The following is a 22,018-nucleotide window of genomic DNA, read 5'->3' on the forward strand; positions in this document are numbered from 1 at the left end:
AAAAATGTATATTTTTTAGTTCAACCTGGAAATTTTAGGTTCGTTTAAGCTGCCTCCTAAGTCTTCTACTATGCTTGCCGATAGTAAAACCCCTAGCTAAAGTTATATAATTCTAATCATGACGTCGTCTAAGTAAAATAACACCCATATTAAGTTGTCTACCACTTCCTAGACGACGGCATGAGTAACTTTGATGTCCAATGAAAGTCGATCATAACAATATAGACTTCTAAGTGAATATATTGTTGAAAATACTCTGGTCTCGTTTTCAACCTTCGTTTGTAAATAAGCTTCGGAGATATCTATCCTATCACTCAACGTGGTAAGCATATCATCCGGTGCTAATAGCAAATGGCAAAAAGATTTGCCAAAGTCTCATTCAGACCTATCGATGAATCCACACTTAACCTTACCCGTTCTACTTCATTTTGCTCCATCACTACCGGAGTGGCGTATTCAATGAATGTAATCTCATCTTTCGTTACTTTACATTGCTATCCTACGTGTTAATAAACGCATCAGCAAACATTTTTAAACCGTTGACAAAACGTGTAATACGTAACATGACATATCGTACTTCAGTCATCACAGGCGTGACAGCGTGTTGCATCAGCGTTCATATTTTGTGCAAGCATCTCGTACGATGTGCGGCCGTGCATTTCTGTCAATCTAACACGACTTCAAGTGGGTATCGACTCGTCTGAGTGTTTTTTAATAGCTTTGCGTGTTTCGGTACATAAAGTACTAAAATACGAAGAGGAACAGTTGTTTAGAGCAGCAGAAAGCACTGACTAGCAGATTGCGTCATCAAAACAAATGTACATAACGCGAAACATCAAGAATGTCGCACGCAGTCGGCAACGTCGGTGGGAAACTGAGGAAAAATTTCCCCTGTTAAATCAGAAAAGGTGACAAACTCCAGAGAGATAGGTATTCCGGAGGGGATTAGAAACTGGGTCGCTGAGAATCGGGAAGAGGTCCGGTTTTCAGACGAACCTCATTTGGAAATCTTCGGAAAGTCGTTCATCGTGCCGTTCAAAAATGTTAACCAGCGATTTTCCCAGAGCTGCGTCGTACCGAAAATCAAGCGTTCAATCCATGACGTGGGATGTGTTAGACAGTGGAATGACAGATTTCGCACAGAAAATATTAGAGCGGCAGTTTTTATACGAAGATGCTACCTTAAGTACGGGAATGGTTCCCTACCTTCTTATTCACAATTTGGCTAACTTCAATCCTGCCGAAAACGTCTAAAAAGTCGTAAGATCACGAGTTTCTTAAACCTCATTTCTAAGACTGTATTTAAAAAAAGATATTCTAGCGAAACGTTTCTCATGTATAATAAGTGTATTTCTTAAAGCTCATGTTTATTTGATATAAATATTACTCATTGTAGCTACTGACCGAACATAAAAAGGTCGAACTTGTCCTGTGGCAACTTCTTGAACGCTCGCTCAATCGCATACCGTACAAGATGGTCCAGTGGATCGAAATCTGGCCATATGTGCTCATTGCGTTTGAATCCTGCAGTAGCCAATCCGGCACGAATCAGCCTGTAAGAGCATTTTCGTGAAAACCGTAAGGTTTTTCTTTAGCTATTTTACGGTCGCGTTTTAGTTGATTGTATTTATTTAGTTTTTGTTTTTTATATTATTTTTCTTAATTAATTTACTTATGTATTAATTAATACATTTTATATTAATTCATAGAAGGCACATATAAATGCATTTAGTAACAGTTTAGGCCCAGTCCTATCGCGTGGTGTCTTCCTCACTACTGACCACACTCAGACCGTGATTATCTAAAAATTTATTTTTGGCCAAAGTGGTCGCGCTTTCTCGATCGTTGGCTAGATAGCGGTCGCTTGTGCGGTTTTTTTTTTCTTTTGAGCGAACAACCGAGTATTTGCTGCACTATTTTGGTAAATTAATCAGGCTCTATCGGGCTTAAGGAGCGTTTACCTGACTTAGATGGTGTATCTCTAAGTCTTTGTAAACGATCTATCTGCATGAAGATTCGGCGCTAACGAGCTGGTCGAGACAAAGATAATCAGGATGCACATCTGGGCAGGATGGATTAACCGTTGCACTGTTGTTTGTCTCGCGCGGATTCCCAGCTCAGCTGACTGGATGCAACCTAGTCCTGTTTCTTTTGCAGCTGCCTACTTAGTTGCAATGCCTTAAACTATCGGTTAGATATAACGTGAGAAATTTATCACACACGCGCGAAAGAAAATTGTGGTTGTTGTTTAACATTTTATAATTTTATGTGAGAAAGCTCTCGCAGCCTTAAAAAGTCTAACCGAAAACGATTTTACTGTACATATCTGAAATTTTTCGAAACAGATCTATGAAACGACAAGAGCTGTTAGTTTTAATATTAACCTGTGATTTTTCTGATTAGTAATAGCTGGAAATACTTTTTGCCAATGTCAACACTGAACTAGTATAGCCGCATCCTCATTATTACTGCAACCCATTGAGAAGGATTAGCTAATAGGCCCAGTTCAGGTATCGAGGCACTGTTATCTACCATGGCTGCAAGTTTGAAATGAGCCTTTATTTAACAGTACTACCCATTTGGAGAAAACGAATTTATTTCGCTGGTCTCTATGCACCCTATATATATATATATATATATATAGTTAACCAAAAGATACCGGATAGTTTGAAAAAGAGTGCTTGAAAATTGACGAGTCTTCACTTTTGTATCTGGCGCGCAAATGAATTTCATAAAGATCGGGTATAATTATTCACTTAAATATATTTTTTATATTACTGAGCTATAAACGTACGATAGGATGTTCTGATACAAGTAAATACTTAAATCATTATGACCATCGTAGTCATTATTGCAGCTTTCGCATTCGAAATAAATGGTATTAGAGCTTCCGAGTTATTCAATAAGGGACTATTTTTTTATACTGTTTGGCTCATTGTAAGGTTTAGATTTTCGCTTTCCTCCAGGTTCCGTGTTATTAGAATCGGGATGTATCGCTGGCAAGAACGAGGTAAACGTCATGCGAGGTAAACGAATCAGATGCATGGCTGTAAACTCTTTGTTCACAAAAACATAGAGAGGATCATTTGCTACTACCATTACAGAGCTATCGTATACAGGTGAATGAAGATCTTTCCTGTATTTTGGGCTTCTTGCAAAACCTGAATTAAAAGCAACGGAGACATATGGCCAGTTTTCCTTCGGCTGTATTTAAATGTCACGTAGAAATACTATGGTTTCATAAAATGTCTTCGCGATACATCCATTGCATTAAAGTTTGCTGTAAATTATAAACGCATTTCTGGTTTATGTTGAAACCTGGACGGGTCACAGCATATGTGTGAAGTGAAGACAAGACGACGACGACCTATAGTTATCCGCAAACTGCGAGTTGTATTTGCCAGCGTACGAACCCATTCCCGCCAAAAAAATTCCCCATTCCCCTTCCCGTCCTGAAAAATCAGGACTTAGGAAGAACTTTCAACCGCATCATCATTGTGGTACTAATGTACGTCGGTAGGACACCGTATTATGTCTTTACAAATATTGCCTAGCTTCTAAGACAAAATCGAACCGAATAGTAGCTACTGTGCTTGTCTAAGCAAGTAACGTGTGACTGTATTTAGTCTATCCTGAACGTGTGCATTTGAGATCGTGTACAGATTGTGTGAACACATGTGTGTACCGGATTTTTCGCTTCTGAAGTTACGCCATTTATACAGCAAATCTAACGATATATAACGTAAAAAGAATATGACTCTGTATGATTCATTTATTTCCTGTTGTAAGGACAAAAGCAGCAACTCCCTTTAGAAAATCTTTTCTAGGTGCCAAAGGAAAGAAAACCGTTTCTGTATTATTTAGATATTATGCGAAGGTTAGGAATTGGCAACTTCGTTGATACTTTGTGTTTTCTATGGTGATGGATTTACCTAATATTTTTTTAACGGTTAAACTAACTATTCAAGTTGGCGGAAAAACTATGGCGCTTTTCTACTTGCTTCTGGAGCTGTTCGAGGACCCTTTCGCTCACTCTACCCTATAATGTAAAAGTGCCCGCTATAATTTCATTATTTGGTAGGTGAAAATTCATACGCATTTTCGACACCTATTTCATGTAATCGAAAAAGGCGTTGAAGCAGCTTCGTTCCGTATGTAGGCATGTATATAGTTACGAGGACACCTCGAAGATAGTCCGCCAAGACCCAAAATGTGCTCCGCCCTAATCGACCATCCGCCCTAGTCGACGAAAACCTCAGATACCAAGCAACTTGTTCATTAGCAACGATGATGGGCTGCGAGCATTCGACTATCGTTCGACATCTTAATGCCTTTGATTTCATCTTACTTTATTTGTTTTATTATCTAAGAGAAGAGCATGGGAAACACGGCTTGCCATTCTCGTTGAACATCTTGTCTGGCGTCGGACAGCGCGCAGCAACAGTGACAGATTTCTGCGACGAGAAGTCAATACGAGGAACAGAAAGAGAGCAATAAATCGATACGCCTATCAGGACACACGAAAGCCCAGAATCAGACGAGATCTAACCTATACCTCGTGTTTGGTGGGACTAAAAAGGCCTTATTAATCAATCGATAAGCATCTGTATAGATCTTAATTATATCGGATAGATCTGCAAAATCAATCTGACCAACGTCAAGTGGCACACCTCACGGTAATGCTAGACACGCGTGGCTAAGCAGGTCATAAGTTGAGTGCTACGTTGTTTTGCGTCGGGCATCATTTTTTCATTTCGGAGGAACGGATTATAACTTTCTCCATTCACAATGCCAATTAAACTCACAAAAGCGCATTTGACAATGAAGAGAGTATGAAGCACTGGCTGAACGAGTCTTTCCAGTCATGAAAATTTATGGCGATACCGAATCGTAGAAAATCGAAAAGGATCGTAGACAATGACGGCGAATTCGAATCAAGTTCTGGATTTTCTGGCCAGAATTTAGGACCAGTAGCGCCTTTCCTGTTCGCTAAGAAACATTTTTAATTTATCTTTAGCCAACTTTATAATTGTCGATACCTATTGAACATATATGGCAGTAATAGTTATTATTTTTTGTAAATCTCCAATGGTTACACCTTTCTTCTATTATTTAAGTTAGTACAGAACTAGAAAATGAGAATGTGTAAGCGAACCGCGGAGCATTATTTCAGTTGGGAATAATGATGTCTTTCTGGCCTTGGCAATTATCCGTTTGTTCTTGTAGTTATTGTTTTCTACGGCTCTTGGCGCAATGATCGGACCGACCAACCAACCAACCAACCAACCAACCAACCAATCTGCATGCGTACCCTATTCTTTCTTTCTTCTTTTTTTTTCAATATTGTCGTCTATAGTATCCCAGCTGTATAGATTTGAAGAGAAGTTGGACGGAAATCGTTTACTCAGCAGATATAGAACATTTCACAATCGGCAGTACCTTAAGCAAATGTGTAGCTGACGCCCAACTAGAGGTCATCTGTTCGAGTTCAGAATTTAGCTAAAACCGTGATCGTATAATCTTTGCCATCGACGTCGCAGCAATGACGGCCAAGCTTTCAACTCTATTCAGTGTGGAGAAAGCTAGAGGACTTCTATTATAATAGAGTAGACCACACTAACGCGCGCCATCCAGCGATTTATTTGCTAAAAATATTTGTTCAGGTAGAGGGCTTACTCACTCACGTCCGTTTCTAGGCAGGCGGATCAGAACAATAACTAGTATTATGAGTTCAGAATGAAAAAAAAAAAGAAACACTCAAACCTCACACGGTCGACCAATTTCGTAATAGTCGAACCAGTCACTACTAACATGTATGATGTAATTAACACCTGTAACTGGTTTCACCAACCTGAGGCGTAGAAGCATATTTATTGACAAATCTATTACTGAGCTTCAATACTCTTTCCGTTTCTCCCTCATTAACTGAAGCGATGGCCAGCATCAGTGGCTACTTCAATGCTGTAACCTCAAAAAATTTCGAACAGAGTGACCTGATCGAATTGCTCATGCTGTAGCTAGTAAAAGATTACTCTTTTGCTTTTTGCATATCTGGCACTTCAATAACATGTGTGTTGAAAAATATTTTCAAGTTACACTGTGAATTATCATCGAATTACCATATTTCGCTCACCATTGAAAACTTAGATGTACATGAGGAACTAAACAGGATTTCCCTTATAGCGCATGGCTGGAAATTGTTTAGCTCGAAGATAAACATTTACAAAATTTTATTAATTTGTCTTCGATCGAAAACTGTGACTCTCCCGTCCGCATCAAGTGAATTCTCGGGTTAGTTGTAAACCTAGAAAACAGGCTGCATCGCAGCAGATAGTGGCGACAGCTGTTGCGTGATGCTGCGCCCTGTAAATAGGATTATGACACAACGACGCATAAATTTCGATCATAATAAATCTGATGGTTTCAAGTCTCTATCGGGACCCTATGCGAGAAAATGAAGGTTAGAAAAATCAGAATGCATTTTACAAATGTAAACACCAAAAAAAATTCCGCATTTGCAGCTCTGTGATAACAACAATGAGCGTAGTAGCTTCAGACTGTTCGATTCCTTATTTATTAAACGCTAGCTAAAAGAACCGACGCCCCTTTGTCGTAAACAACAAAAGAGTTCCGTTCCCACACACAGCTGGTGGCGCCCTATATGGGACCTGGCAAGCTCTTGTGGTTGGGCATTCTCGGGCTTCTTCCGGCCAACATCTCCATAACGCTTTTCGATAAAATGCGTATTGGGGATCCTGTCGGTTATATTTCCGTTCACGGATTCGACTCACTTAGGGATAAGTTCTCAAGAGGTTGTTTCCTCCTACAGAACGCTATGTCCTATATCGCCAACAGGCCTGATTCCGCAAGAATGATTTTCTATCTTCTAGCGATATACACGTTTTCGAAATCAATAAAAGACTGTATATAGAATTTTTGCAAACGCACCTTAATTCATTGAACTTGGTCTTCAATTTCATCGAACAAGACGAACCCCATAAATAGGAATTATAAAAAGAAAAATAGGATCGTTTCTGCTTCGTGGTTGCCCTTCTGTGAATAATCGAGACATCAGGCGTGTGTTGAATTAAAACTTCATCTGGCTTTTTCTCATGTTCCCTATATCCGGAGCGTTCTGCTAACTAGCATCCTGTCTAGATTAGTGCAATTGCCTACGAAATAAAGGGCTTTTACGGACCAAAATGATTGTGACCTTGCCTTCTCGCGTAAGCCACATTCTCCATGTTTGCCCTGAACATTTGTGACGAACAGGGGAATATGGAGCCGTAAACATACGCCGGAGGTGACGGCCAATAATATAATAACAATAATAAAGAGCAGAAATCTATGCACAGTTAAAAATGCCTAGATACTATCGTAGCTAGCTTGAATATTTTTTCAGAACTGTACACTTACTCATGTCTGATTTAAAAATCTAGTTTTATTTCTTTGTTGTGGTAAAAAAACTACCTTACTAGAAGAAAAAAGAACAGATACTGGAAAAGGGCAGGCCGAGTTTATAACATCTAACTTATTTGTTGAAGGGACGGAACATTTCGAAACTTCTTTTACTAGCATGTACGGGAAAATAACAAAATGTAAGTTTCCATGCTATAGTGCGCAATGTGACGCGAAGTCGGGAGTTGGTTTCTACCGAGACTAGAAGACAAGAAAGACTCGGTATGTCCTGTCTCAAATATAAACTCTAGTAGCTTTAACCGTATAAATCAATTTCAACACTCATCTATATATATATAAATAGTTTGCGCTAGACTCGTTGTGGGTGTTACCTGTTCGAAGAGATCGTATATTTTGCTGCAGCTATAGCTTAGTATCTTGATAGCATATAGTGTGCGACCTTATATCACCGTAGGGTGCTCGCGGTGCATCAGCTATTTCATACAGAAGTTGTTAGAAGGGAAAATTGTTAAACATAGTATTTAGCGTGCTATCAATCAACAATAAAGATTTGCCATTATTTAAGTAGGAAGACGAAATTCAAGCTAGAATTTTTTGTGAGACCTTTGGCTTACGTAGGAATAAGATAGAAGTGTCCCAGATCATAAGAAAACTACTATACACCAAAAGGACGTAAGGGGGCCCCTTCGGCATGACATTCGTATTGCTAGCAGGTTCAAAATGCGCAGAATGTGCTCTGTATCATTTTTAAGACTCTTTCCGAGCTCAATACATTAATACATCTTTTCAACATCTGGTTGAGCATAGCCATCGACAGGCATCTTGCGGCCAAATCATATTATAACGTATTAGAATAGATTATTATATTTACGGTTACCTCTAAGTGGGCTTCTTCAAACATCTGGGAGCTGCACTCCATTTACCGCAATCCTATTTCTGTGCTCGAATGTAGGGGACAGACGAAATAGGTTCATTGTTGAAGCCGGTGCCTGTACACAATCCGTACAACGCATTCTGCCCAGCGGCATCTTAGCCATTTATAGCTATAATTGATCACATACTATTGCTGTCAGGTTTTTCTCAATAAAGCATTTATACGGAAAAACAGTCATTTCAGTCCATGACTGAACGTGACAGCAATGGCAAATCTGCGATTTTCCTTCTACCAGAAACGATATCTAACAGTTGTTTGCAATATACAGTTGATGATTCCGAGACCGCTTCATTTGGCAGCTTTTCGCCGGATGACTGAATGGCTTGGGCAAAAAAAGGGCATCATGCATAAACGTTTGCTGTGTTACCAACTACTTGCCAGAATCATAATGTCAACCGAGTAGAAGTTCGTCTGATAATAGAGATTTCCTAGCTGTCTAATGCACATTGTCCAGAAACGTAAGTGATGAGCGCTTAAAGATTAATTTGTGCTCACGCTTGGGTTTTGTACCTGTTCCTCATATATTTTACTAATGAAATTTCACAGACGTGAATGAAGCTTAATTCGATTTGATACAGCGTTATTTTCGACATTAAACTAGGACTAAACAGTTTGTGTGTTTCTTCTTCTTCTTTAAGCTCTGATGAATCTCTGCTTAGTATTTAACAGGCCCCGCGCGCACCTTAATATTGATGTTTACTAAGACCTGTTCGGCCTTCAGTTCTAGTCAATATTGATCATACCCACATACTATTTGAACACCGGTTCTAATAACCCCTTGCCATCCAGCTTGCTCTTTTGTTTTTGGCTTGCCAATGGAAAATCCGCGCGAACCATTGCAGATGTGCTATCGTGCGTACGGTCGCCATATCAGCTGAAAGCTTTACGAGCTTCAGGGTGACAAGAAGAAATTGCAAGTCTAACTCAGTTGCGAAAAGGGTTCACAATGCGTCACTGCTAAAAAGTGAGTAATCCGTCGTTGCTGGTATAATACTAGATATGCTTGTTAAGTATCATCATACCACATCAGCTAATTAAACGAATTGGCTGATTGTAAGGCTCACGACGGCGTTGTTGAGTTATTCAGTGGACAAGGTAAATAGGTAAGTAGTGCCTGGCTCGACCTTTTGAGTGCCACTATTGCGCAACTAAGCGAATAGGCACACGTAACGTGTAGGTTAACAAAAGCATTACAATAAAACACTACTATTATTCTATTAGTAAGATAACGATTTCGGCAAAAAAAGCCACCTGCGGCAACTTCCAGATGGCATCAAAAATGGCTTCAAGAAGATTTTCGATTGGTACAAAAATATTACTAATGGGGTGCGCGTTGTAGGTGGCGCTTTCGTTCTGCCCTTATGTCTAACTTATTTATTTGTTCCCTACAACCAAGTTAGAAGGCTGTTTACAGCGTCAATTTATTATAGTACAATTTTTATTGGTTGATTTTCAGTCAGTCAGATACGGTTAATGGAACTAAGACTAGTGTCTTCAGCAGAAAAAAGTATACGTATTTCAATATCCGTTATGGCTTACAAAAGGTCTCCGCGTAGCCTGCTCAAAGAGATCTTTGACTTTTAAAATGCGATAGATGTGTACCTTTTCAGGCCAACACATTGCTCTCGTGTGGCACCGACCGAAAAATGTACGTCGTGCAACGAGGAGAGAAACTCTCAGATATCTCAAGCGCATATATGCGGACGTTTATAATTGAATCGGGAAAAAAAACACAAAATACCGCTCAAGGAGTTTTGGTAAAGTTTCCTATCATACATAGTTCTGCTATGAAAAAGTCAACTTTAACCATTAGGATTTTCAACTAAAGTGCTCCTAAGGATCGGAATATATATATATATATATATAATACGTGCGAAAGCTTAGAAATAAGGTTTATCACACAACGTATCACAAGCGTCGATTTCGCTATCAACATAGTGCCATATTGGTTAGTACATCGGTATTAGTACAAGTGTCTAAAACGAAGGAAAATTATTTTTCGGCATAAAATACACCCATTGGATCTGTTTTTGTAAGCAATGGGACGGTTGCGTATTGGCCGGCGACCACCGGAAACTCACAGAAACCCGACCTCAAGTAATTACTGTAGTAAAGATGGGTGTCCGTTTCCATCAGCCTCGCATCAGCACTACGAAGACAAAAGCTAATCTAAGAAAAGCCTGATAACCCAGCGTAATAGCCTGACCTTGTTCCATTAAATTGCTATCTCTTCAATGCACTCCAAGAAATTCTAACAAAGAACCCATAGCCAGCTAAGAAGCTTCTCTCTGTAATTTGGATAAAGAAGTTCCACCGAATAGAATACGTATGTAAACTGTTGAAACATGATTTTCTTTTTTTTTCATTAAACCTAGCGGCACATCTCCTATACCTATTTCTATTGTGCCTGGGTAAAATGACCGATCTCTGAAAAAGTTACTGCTTTTGTAGTTTTGCTACCGATATAGTAACGCTGTATAGATGAGCCTGTAGAAACATTCTACAAATGGTCAAATATGTTAACTGTATTTAGTACAACTTGGCCAATTATGGGGATCGTTAGTTACTTTAGCAGGCTTTAATTTATACCATTTTTAACTTTATGTATTTGTGACTGGACGCTTCATGGATGACGAAGTGGATAAATTGAGCGCTGGCTACGAATAACATCTTCCTTCCTCCCAAACGTACACGCACCATAAACAAAAACCTGAGATTAGCAGAAATTTTCGCCTAGCTATATTTAGTGACAAAAGAGATCTATTTTTCTAGGTATTACATTTAGCCGTAGTCATTGGATTGTTATAGTGGTTTTCACTAGCTGGATCAGTTGGTACGATCTGAGCGTCTGACGATCGGCAATGTACCCATGAGGCAGTCAATCAACAACGTACCACTTGTCGCCATAGTCGACGACTGTCACAGCATCTCTCACGTAGACATTCAGAGGAACGGAAACTTACATTGCGGTTTAATGAGACGTCTTGGACTTTCTTTGTAATCGGTGAATGGCCTATGAGCATGGTAATCAGTTAATGGAAGCACAGACCTGACCTGTTATGGTGTACCATAATCTGGTACCCTGCAAGAGTAGTCAGAGGGCAGTCGTCGTTCGTGGCGTACGACGGCCTGTCTGAGTATTAGAACTGCTTTATTGAAATTGCCGCGAACAGTGAACACAACACGTAACGCATATGATATATTAAACATTTTCGATCTTTGTTATCTTACACAAAACCTTATCTATCTATGTGTCTTACACAGCATCGATAATGGTACGATCAGCGGACATATGCAGGAAATGCAAGGAACTTAAACAGACTCTAACTGCCATAATCAAGTTGACGGAATAAGAAACTGGAATAACCGCCATCTTTGCAATTAGCTAAATTTAATGTGTTTAGACAACTGACAGAATATCTGTATTTGTTGAGGAACTCGAACGTTATAATTTAGAAGTGTGTAGAAGAAGAAGTTTAGAGTAGAGGCAGAACAGTATAAGAGGAAATTTTAGACCCCTGTGAAGAATGAATATAGCCAATAAAAGCACTGATAGGCTTCTAGTCGAGCATTGAACAACTGGCAGCTTAAATTAGCATCTAAAAGATCGATTATGTACGAATCAAGGAGTGCGTCGATAAGTAATAGTCCGCCAAATGTCAGTCGCCCATCATTACGGCTTCCGGAGTGGCCATAAAGCTTCATTTCTCTATCGTCGGCCAAAAATATCCATTGATTAGCCGACATTTGCCGTAAACACCCAGCAGCTGCTGGTAGCTCCACTCTGTCAAGGGCAATCGATACGAATTCGCTAACACGAGAAGCCGTCAAATTTTTGTTCATTTGAGCTTGTTATATGACAGGAGATCAACGATACAATGCAGACACGCTGCTCAAAAAATTGTCGCCTGCTAAATCCTGGCGTTTGTTCCCGAAGAAGACCACTATCTTGAGCAAATGACCCTCGTAGATGAGCCAAGCCGCTTTGACTTGTTTTATTTCGACTATTGTGCACTATCGCTTGCTGACCTACGCATCTGTACAGATTGAAACTGTGCGACAAATGTCATGGCAATCGTTTGATGAGTCTGTTCATTTTTGTATCGCTTAAGTAGAACTATTAAAGTCAAAAAAAACCATTGTTTGTACGCTTTGCATTGAGATCTGAAGCGATCATCGGAGTGTGTATAGATACAGAACTGAATCAATTAACAACCACTTCCGCATACCTCAAGGAAGCTGTTCTACTTTCAGCACTTAGATAATTTACATTTCGAATAGATTTAGAATTAGAGCAGTATCTGTCCCTATATACGACTCTGCCAACACGGAAGCTTACAAGGCCAAATGCAACGCTGAATTACCATAACCAAAGGATTAATTGTACAAACTTTTGCTAAAATCACACGCTGAAAAAAAACATGCAGATTGGGAGAAGTTATCTTAAGTGATCAGGTACGTTCTTTACCGGTTCACGCTGCCGCCATTGAGAGTGTATGGCTTGTGGAGAAACACTTGGATTTGATTGGTGTCGATATGCAGGAGAAATACCCTTGTATACTTAACCTTGCTTACCACAATTGACGCAACGAATCAAATATTTAGTATTGTCATACATAACACGAGCGTATGTGCTCGAGACGGACCGAGACTGAGATGGGCCACTTTTGGACCAAAAAAAAAACCATGAGAAAATAACCGATAGACACTCCCGTTTCAAAAACATCCTTTAACGAATAATTAATGAAAAAGGATTTTTGAGCGATTTTGATATGTTTTCTAGTCCTTTCAGGCGCACAGACCTCTAAAATAGGTCGCGATGTGGCTCGTCTCAATAGAGATATACTTTTATATGTACAAAGTGTGCCAAAATATATATGTGCATTATTTAACCAGTCACAATTTTCTGATTGCTCTTTCCTTTCGCAGCGTAATTAATTAAAATTATAAACAAAACCAAGACTAGCATTCAAAAAGAAAAAAATATGCTATTGAAACTATGAATCTATAGTAGAAGGACGAAGATAATATTACAGAACATAGTCTTGGGCTCACACTTGACATTCGAAATAATCTCTAGTAAGGAATACTGCGTGGGAGTGTTTGGTACCTGGAAAAGTATTAGAAAGAGGTTGTTTGAAACGATGGATCTACGTTCAAATCAAGTGACGCAGTTAATCAAAATATTTGTACTTAGTGAGCAACTTTCAATAAATATATCACGCAGGAACATTATATAACTTTACCCGGATGGAACGACGTCTCAAGCAAAGGATTAATTGGATCATTTTTTTAATAGTATAGTGACTGGTACCAGCTACTTAGATACACTCTAATCAGGCATATGCGAAGACTTTGGTAAAGATAGCAAATCTTATCTTCAAGGAAATCATCTGCACACGATCATAAACGCGTAGGATATCTTAACGAGAATACTTCAAATAGGGAGGCTGAACAAGCAGGACCTGTGGGATACCGTATCCATCCATAGCCTGTATTTGATTCCCATGGACTTTTTTTTGCGGAGATACCTTGCAGAGGCTGTTTTTGCCAGACGCACTGACTAAAAAGAGAAAGTCTAAATCCGACGATTAGCCAAAATATACCATAATGAATATTGAAATTCGTGAACCGGTAGCGCACCGGCACCGGCACCAGCAATGTATAAACGTTTTAGGCGAAAAAGTTATCGAAAGAAACGTTATAAGCATATATAAAATATTAGTTGTATCTAAATAAAGATTTAGGCTATAACCATTCAGGCCATGTTTTTGTGTACATACCTCGTGTATAAGGAAAGTATCATTTCTGAATAACTAGTAATTTCGCATTATAGTTCGACAAACAAAATTTGTCTAGCTCATAGTATATGTCCACGTGCTAAGTAAGTAATGATCCAATACACTGTGATGTTTACGCAAAGACATGCGGGCAGACATGAAGTATCTGTCGTTCTAGTAAGTACTTTGCTCGTTACGATGAAAAGCTGATTGCATTAATCAGCCCTCAATTCTCCTTAGGTTAGCATACCCGAATGCACTTTATCGATGTAAAAACACGAGAAAAAAACAAATGTTCCTACAAGTTCGTTCACTCGTCTTTGGATATTAGTGAAAATAGGTCTAATGTCTTCGCGCTGTACACTTCCCTTGAGGGTTGCAAAATCAGCGGCTGAGCCGTCGAAGAAGAAAACGAGAGCAATGCGATAAAAACCCTATTCTAAAGAGTCCACATTTAATCTCAATGAAAGGATGCAGAAGTGCATCTCTGGTGATTCCGGTTTTGTTGAAGGCTAAATTTAACTATCGTTCTCAAACATTAAAGGTACGAGGCTAACGCTGAATTAAGCAAACTGAGAACAAAGTGAGCTTAAAAAGAATTCATTGTTGCCATCGGCCCCTAGACTTCTCTCAAGCAGCAAGTCTTAGATTCTTCAGTAATGAGAAGATATTTACTGGAGACGTCGGAATCGGTTGTATGAACAGCCGCTTGCCTGCCTGAGATCCGGAGGATGAAATCGAGATTTCAGCCCATACCTACGTTCCAAGGTTGCTCATAACACAAAGGAAAGGGTACCACGACCCCCATAAATCTTTCAAGGGAACGTATCTGTTAATGAAAAAACTTATTATCTATATATACTCATTCATAGTGAGACAAAATTATTTATGGTGAAGACTGCTATGTCGGGTTGTAAAGCGTACGTTCACTTACTATTGCTTTTAGGAATGCGTGCATGTTAACTTGAGCATGCGTATGGCCTGAATTGGAGCCACGGCCGAAGCAAACGGCAGTTCCATTGAATAACGACGTTTACTAGGGACCTGCTTGTCGACATATGTAACATGATAAATCCAAATATCTGCTTTCATTCATATGCAATCTGTAAACAAACGACATTAGTTTTAATATATCGCTAAAGCCCAGCGTAGGACATTGCCAGGAGTGTGTCACATACTGCGTTGATTTAGACACATGTGAAAATTGGCTCCTTGGTTGCTGTACGAATACATGTTTGTGCGGCTCAAAAAAACGGTACGTTACGTTCGTTTAGTTTAGTTTAGGTTAGATCAGGCCATAAGGATTTATCATGAGTTTGGACTCGAAAAAAATCGGCCGTTAAAAAAGAGCTCTATATTCAACATTCCTTATTCCTCTTTAGCCGGAGTGGGAAGACTACTGGAGCACTTGAAGATCGTCGCGACATGCACAAAGGAGATTTTATAGTTGAAAGTACGACTTGCGGGAAGTGGCTTGCTTGAAAAATTGTGTTTTTGAGCGAAATAACGCTGACTTATTTCGATCGTTGAAGATTGATCTAAAGTAAAGATCGTTTTGAGCCATTCTAATGGCAGGTGAATAAAGAAGTGGTGACATTAAGAATAGTAAGAATGCAAATTTAGTCTGGTGATGAAGACTTGACCGCTAGCATGGTCCCGTACCCGTACGGTGGACCCCGGTTATTGCAAAGTTAACATTTACATTTAGTTTGTTTGACTACATATAGATATAGAGTTTTTCAGTGCAGTTTGCTGCGAGGCTATGTGCAATGTGAGATCGAAAAGACGTTGTGAGTTTGTCGATACGGTCTAATGAGTAAAGGGAAAAAGCTGCACGATTCAGCTTACTCTGAAGAAAGAAAGAAAGAAACGTTTAAAGAAAAAACGCAAGCGTGTATCGGCTTGGGTACAATCTCTTTTCGAACGTTACATCGGCCTTGCGACCGTCATGGCCGGATACCAAACATAAGCTGCGACTCCGAAACAAACGAGGCCCTTTAAGGTACTGAGCCTCACTCTGAGCTCGAAATTGGTTTCACCAAACGTTCCTAAATCGGGTTTCGAATTAGCCGACTGCAATCTTTAGCGTCTCTACCATTAGAAAGTCATGCGAATACAGTTACAGCGTTCCTCTTTACTTCACTTAGTATTTGCTGCATTCGGCTCGGCGTAGAGTCAGCGTGTTGTTAGATAGGTCGATCGATTAGGCACCAGCGTTTATTAAGGACACAAACGACACTAAATGTAACGTCTCGTATTCAAATTCGTTTATTGAGTCCCCAACCAACATCTCGAACGATCCGTAACGCTCAAGGACTCAATATTAATTTCGTTTTGATTCAATGTACTCATGTCGCGGAGCGAAGTTTTCAAACACTGATGAATCGCTTAGAACATAGAATTTACATGCATCGCTCGAAAACATTACATGCTTTCGCTTTCTTTTTTCGGACAGTGGCAACTTATGGTTAGCGGACTTATAGATAACCGCTCGGGGATTAGAGAAGTCTCTAGCCATCGACTACATTCATCTAAGATCTTCTCGGTATCATTTACTTTGACGAATGGAAGCCAACTAGCTTCCACATATAAATGAACATATACCGAGAAAACAATTCGCGACATACGATGGTGTTCTTCCAAGAAAACAAATGGTACTCGATAAAATTGCAGGTTGCAAAAGCAGCTTCCAGCCTCCCTGACATGTCGGTGATGTTTTCTCAGTGGGCACCTATACCCACGATGCTTACCATTTGTGCATGAAACGAATACTAAGTGCCCATATCCTAGCCTGACAATTATCATGTAACATATATGAGATGCATCTGTCGATTAAATGCATGAACCTATCTTAGGAGACTATTGTAATTGTTACTAAATTACCGCCAAGATTTGCTGCTAGGATAGTTACAAGTAAAACGTAGGTTTAGGCACAGATGCTCGCCCTTTAAGGACGTTGAAAAATGTTCCACGGCGATAACATGACGAGGTGGTAGCAGATCCCGTATCGCACGCCTTTATTCTAAATCAGTATAATTAAAATAGGATGTTATTGTTTATTTCTGTTTGCTACACAGAAGAGTGAATAACGAAATTAAGTTAATTAGATACATTAGGTCATGCTTCGTTTCCAGGTATCAGCTACTGCTATAGCTGTCGCCCGTAACAGCTTAAGTAGGAATCGTAGAGACACACAGTAAATGACTGTGATACGAGTCAAGTGTGCACGTTAACAAATGCTACCTTTTCACTACGCGCATCAGAAGTTTAAATCTAGAAGTAACAACTTTAGAGAGACAACTTCATTTTAAGAGATTGTCATACGTGGGCCAAGAGTACGTATTAGGGCAAAGAAATATAAGTGCTAAGATCGATATCATTAATATCGATCGTAGCACTTAGCGTAGGCGTGATAGGGGTAGGTCGGGGTAGGCTTGATATACTGAAGAGTTTCTTTCTGGAAGGTTGCAGAACATTGAAGACTTCAACAGTTCGTGACTAAGGAAACCTTTCAACTGCTGGTAGGGTCGAAAAATCGGGAACCGATTTTTCGACCCTACCAGCAGCCGAACCCAAAAAATTGCAGCAGTGCAAATTTTAATAAATATATGTATATATTAGTGCGAAACCGTAGCAGTAACGCTGATTATTACCCCGCTTATATCGCGCGAAGCAATCATTGAATAAGTTGTAAAAAAACAATTATCTATTTTACGTATATTCGCATTTTCACGCTCCAGCGTAGACGTCACAACACGAAACAGCGACAGTAAGGGATAGACGTCTTCTATTTCGCTTTACATAATGGACATTCAGTTTAACCAATTTATTATGATCTCCTTCGTTTCTAATCTTTCTTATTTTAAGCCGATACACTCAGTTTTTCTTTTTTCTCAGAGTAATTAAAAATCCGCTCTCTGAGCTAGATACATATAAAATAATCAGCCACGATAAGTTACGTCGTTGATTTTCGCGTCGTTCTGTTCAAGAATACAATGCTTACCCAGGTACTCGTCTATGCAATGGATCATTTTCTCGTGTTGCTGCACGCTGAAATAGATAGAATCGATACCTTAAGCGACGCGACCTATATTATTAAACCAGATCGTCTCAGAACAGAAAACCAGCGTTTTTCGGTCAGCTGATAGTGGTCACTTAATTAGAAAAAATATTTGCGCACATTTCATAGCTAGATGAATCATGGCGACCTGTGTTGTGATTGGGGCTCATCTTGTTGTTGATTTAGCTTGAAGATATTTCAGAGGCTCGTGCGAGTCTCGTCCTTGTCCGATTCATGTCCGTAGCCTCGACGATTGACGGTTAGTCTCACTTATTTTTTAAGAATAAAGCTACAGAAGAACAGGTTGAAATAGGAGAAGCAATGGTAACGGCTTCGATAACAATAACAACATTAAAACAAGCTGCTTCCGCCATTGCAGTCAAGGCAGAGCAGATCAGGGCGACGCCTGTTGCTAGAGAGCATGAGGTCACGGAAACAAGACGAGAAGCTGATAACTCTCTACCGATGGCTTAGATTGAGTCTTACGCTCGATCTTCCCTACTTCTGTCTCGCTTCTTCCTTTTATCTTCTCCTCCAGGCTTCATGTTCGGTGAGTATGTGGCTGACGTGCGCACATGTACATCGGCAAATGTAGAGTGCTGTTCTCTACAACGGCGTTGGCCTGTATGAAGTCGGGTGTGCCAAGTTAATCCCGCAGGAGGTTTGGCAACTGTTTGCCTACCATCGCTGCAATGCGCCAGGTACGCTGGACTGCACAGCGTAGCATAATATTAGTATTCCTCACAGCCAACCCAGCCGCTTTGGCCTTCGCACTAGTCGGTGACTGTACTGCTACAAAACGAGTACTGTTAGGACTACTAGTGGCAACTAGCTACCTAGCAACTAAGCAGGACCAACCCGAGCCCTGCAGACATGAACGCGTACGTATTACAAAATCCTTGGGGACCTTCCTTTTCTCGCCGAAATATACAACGCTACCTATAATATACATCGGAAGCTAGCCAAATCGACCAGCTTTGCAGAATACTCAGCCTTATGCCTGAACGCTAATACCCCTGAACCAACCCTATGCTGCCCCCACACCATCGAACTACACTGAGGGCCTAATGCTCACAGCCAGCGACCAACAACTAAGGAAAAGTAATACGCACCGTAGAAGCGAAGTACATGTTCTGTCTATAATTCACCTCTCCAGAATCAGGAAAAGAGAGAAGACAGGAATTCGATCAGAAGACGAAAAGCTTTGACGAAACATATAGGGCATAAATACACACTTACGGACTCCGATACGTATCGCCGTCCTAAATTTAGTCAGCTCGCGCTATGACAGTTGAACCTTGTTCCTGTACCATTGCAAAGGCTATGCAAACACGCAATGAGCCAAGCTAACAAGCTATCCAATGATACAATTCTATGCGTAGCTGTTTCGGCAGACAAAAATATTTGGATCTGTTGAGCGAGAACAGTTCCGTCTGCAATGCTTTCCTCATCTCACGTATGGGAATGCCGACAGAAAGCGATAGTGGTCGAGGGCGGCCATTCATCTTATGTCCCATTTTCTTTCTTACAGCATATGGGCCTCCCGTCTAACAAGTGGTTACTCAATCCGCATGGCTGCTGCTCAACGATATGTGTTTCGAAAGACGGAAGTAAATTTATTTTGAAGGATGACTGTGTTGGCCTTCGTGTTAACTACAACGATCAGGGCAGTCTGGTCCTACAGGACTGATGCACTCCACCCCTATGCTCAATATTCCAGCTACAGTTCCGAAAACATGCGGGCGTTAAAAAAACGAGCGATTTACCTGATCGATAAATACTGTTTTAACTAACTAAGCAGCATGTCTTGTAAAGGCGGACGTTTTAGCTCGGTCTATATACGAGTAGGACACGTGGAAGTTGACCATGGTCACTTCTGTTCAAGTAACTATCATGTCCAACTCAGTAATTCACATTAAATGTAGGGCACAAGAGTAATTACAAGAGGCACAAGGGTAACAGTTGCAATAGAGCCAAAGCAGTGCCGGCTTTTACCCCCAATATGTAGATATTTTTCACTTAATACAATTTAGTAAGTCCTTTTTCTATAGCTTAAATCAGTCATGTAACATATGTGCTTGGCGATATCTGAATGGATTACCTGTATTTGCATTCCGTCGACAGGACGTACGTCAGTAGCCTAAAGGCTGGGAATAATAGTCTCTTACTAATAAAACGAACGTTCTAGAGCAACAAAAAATTGTAAATCAAATACGCTAAAATCTGTTTTCCATACCAGACTACCCCTGATGAGCTGTTTTCAAACACTGAAGATGGATACTTCAGTAATCTTTTTCTCATTCTAAAAGTGTCATCCCTGACGCTTATGCCTGTTCGCTACAAGCACTGCTTACCTGATTTCGGCTTCGATTCAGGACCTAAGCCACTCAGTAGTAATTTAAAAAATGCCTTTAATGCGAAAATAACTTTTAACAGTAACGTATTAGTGGTAAATTACAGCGTCGCTCAAATACGCTGCCATTGTTACAATACAAAAAAAACTAGCGAACTCAAATTGTGGGCTCCAAAAAATGCAAAAAAAGCCTAATTAAAAATGCCCGCTGTAGCAGCTTATCTCGGCAATATAACTGCTTGTCTCAACTGATACTATCATTCTCCATTCCGAAATGGCCGTTAATTTCCAAAGATGTACAAAAGGTGTATCAAAAATGTTTAGCTTTCAAATCTGAGCCCTCTTGGGAACGTTTGAATTCTTAGAAGCCGCATTGAAAATGGCAATAACGATAGTCGATTTTGGCCAAAGAAGGAAGTCTCTAACTGTGGTGTAGGGAAAAGTCATCCTTGGTACGAAAACCTTCGACGCGATAAACCTAAATTCTACGTATGCTTCTGTAACAGACGTCAGTCCTCGAGTAAAATGCTGTTTACAGGCTTAAACGTAACACCAAAAAAAAAAAAAAGAAAAAAAAAGGTAATGATAATAACAGGTAGTCACCACTGGAACAGAGGAATAGAATATGATTACTGCAACCTAAAGGTGTGTTATAAAATGCAGTAATATTCTAAGCAAAGGATAGGTTTCTAGTTGAGCTATAGTTTACGTTAAGTTTAAGGTAATGAAACTGAAGATTCGTTCATACTAAGGTAGATTGACAAACTAACTGCCAAAGAGTTATGGATTAGGTGGAACACTGCTGCTGGTGTGAACTGAAGTCTGAGTAAGGCTGGCTGTAATATCGATAAACCGAATTAGTTTAATCAATAGAAGAACAGATTAGTACATATTTATATATACACATAGGGTATCCATTTAGTGAACATATTATTGGTACTTGGCTCTATGATGGACGTTCTAATGTATTTTGTACGTACAACTATGTCCTAAAAGTAACTAATTACTGTTTTGGTCCGAAGCGGATAGCTTTGTGAGAAGTCCCAGAACGGTTCGTGAGGGTGCAGTGGCGTATTTCTGGGTTCATTTTACTTGTTATTCTATGCTTAGGGCGCACGAGCGTTGAAAGTGTCGTACGTTGTGATACGCTGATGTCAAGTTGACCAAAGGTTCTTATGTTTAGCGGCTCAAGAAAAGCCCGTGCCATAAAGATCACAGCTTATTCACTGATGTCTGTGCAGTTGTCAGTGCATTTAAAGCGTACGCAATTTGCTGAGGCAATTCATTTGACGGAACTTCAAAAGCCAGTGAAGGAGCCGACGCTTTGTGACTGATAGGTCAGACAGAATAAGCTCGGTAATCGAAGCAATATTATAAACGTACGAATTTTCGCTCTCTTCAGATATGTCCGGATACCCTGCTATGATATCGGAAAGACCCGAATGTTAAGGCCGTTGTCAAAAGTTTACACT

At 39.9% G+C, this 22,018-nt stretch overlaps 1 long non-coding RNA gene across 1 annotated transcript; it reads right to left on the reverse strand.

The window, feature by feature from the left end:
* Nucleotides 1–1,355: 1,355 nt before the first annotated feature.
* On the reverse strand, nt 1,356–19,588 carry LOC111254512 (uncharacterized). The gene is made up of 3 exons (XR_002675054.2): nt 19,433–19,588; nt 15,068–15,236; nt 1,356–1,553 (listed from the first exon to the last, which is right to left on the reverse strand). It is a non-coding gene; the product is annotated as an uncharacterized LOC111254512 (long non-coding RNA).
* Between the last annotated feature and the right edge of the window lie 2,430 nt (nt 19,589–22,018).

Source organism: Varroa destructor, unplaced genomic scaffold (genome assembly GCF_002443255.2).
Source record: "Varroa destructor unplaced genomic scaffold, Vdes_3.0 BEIS01000007.1, whole genome shotgun sequence".
NCBI classification, from domain to species: Eukaryota; Metazoa; Arthropoda; class Arachnida; order Mesostigmata; family Varroidae; genus Varroa; species Varroa destructor.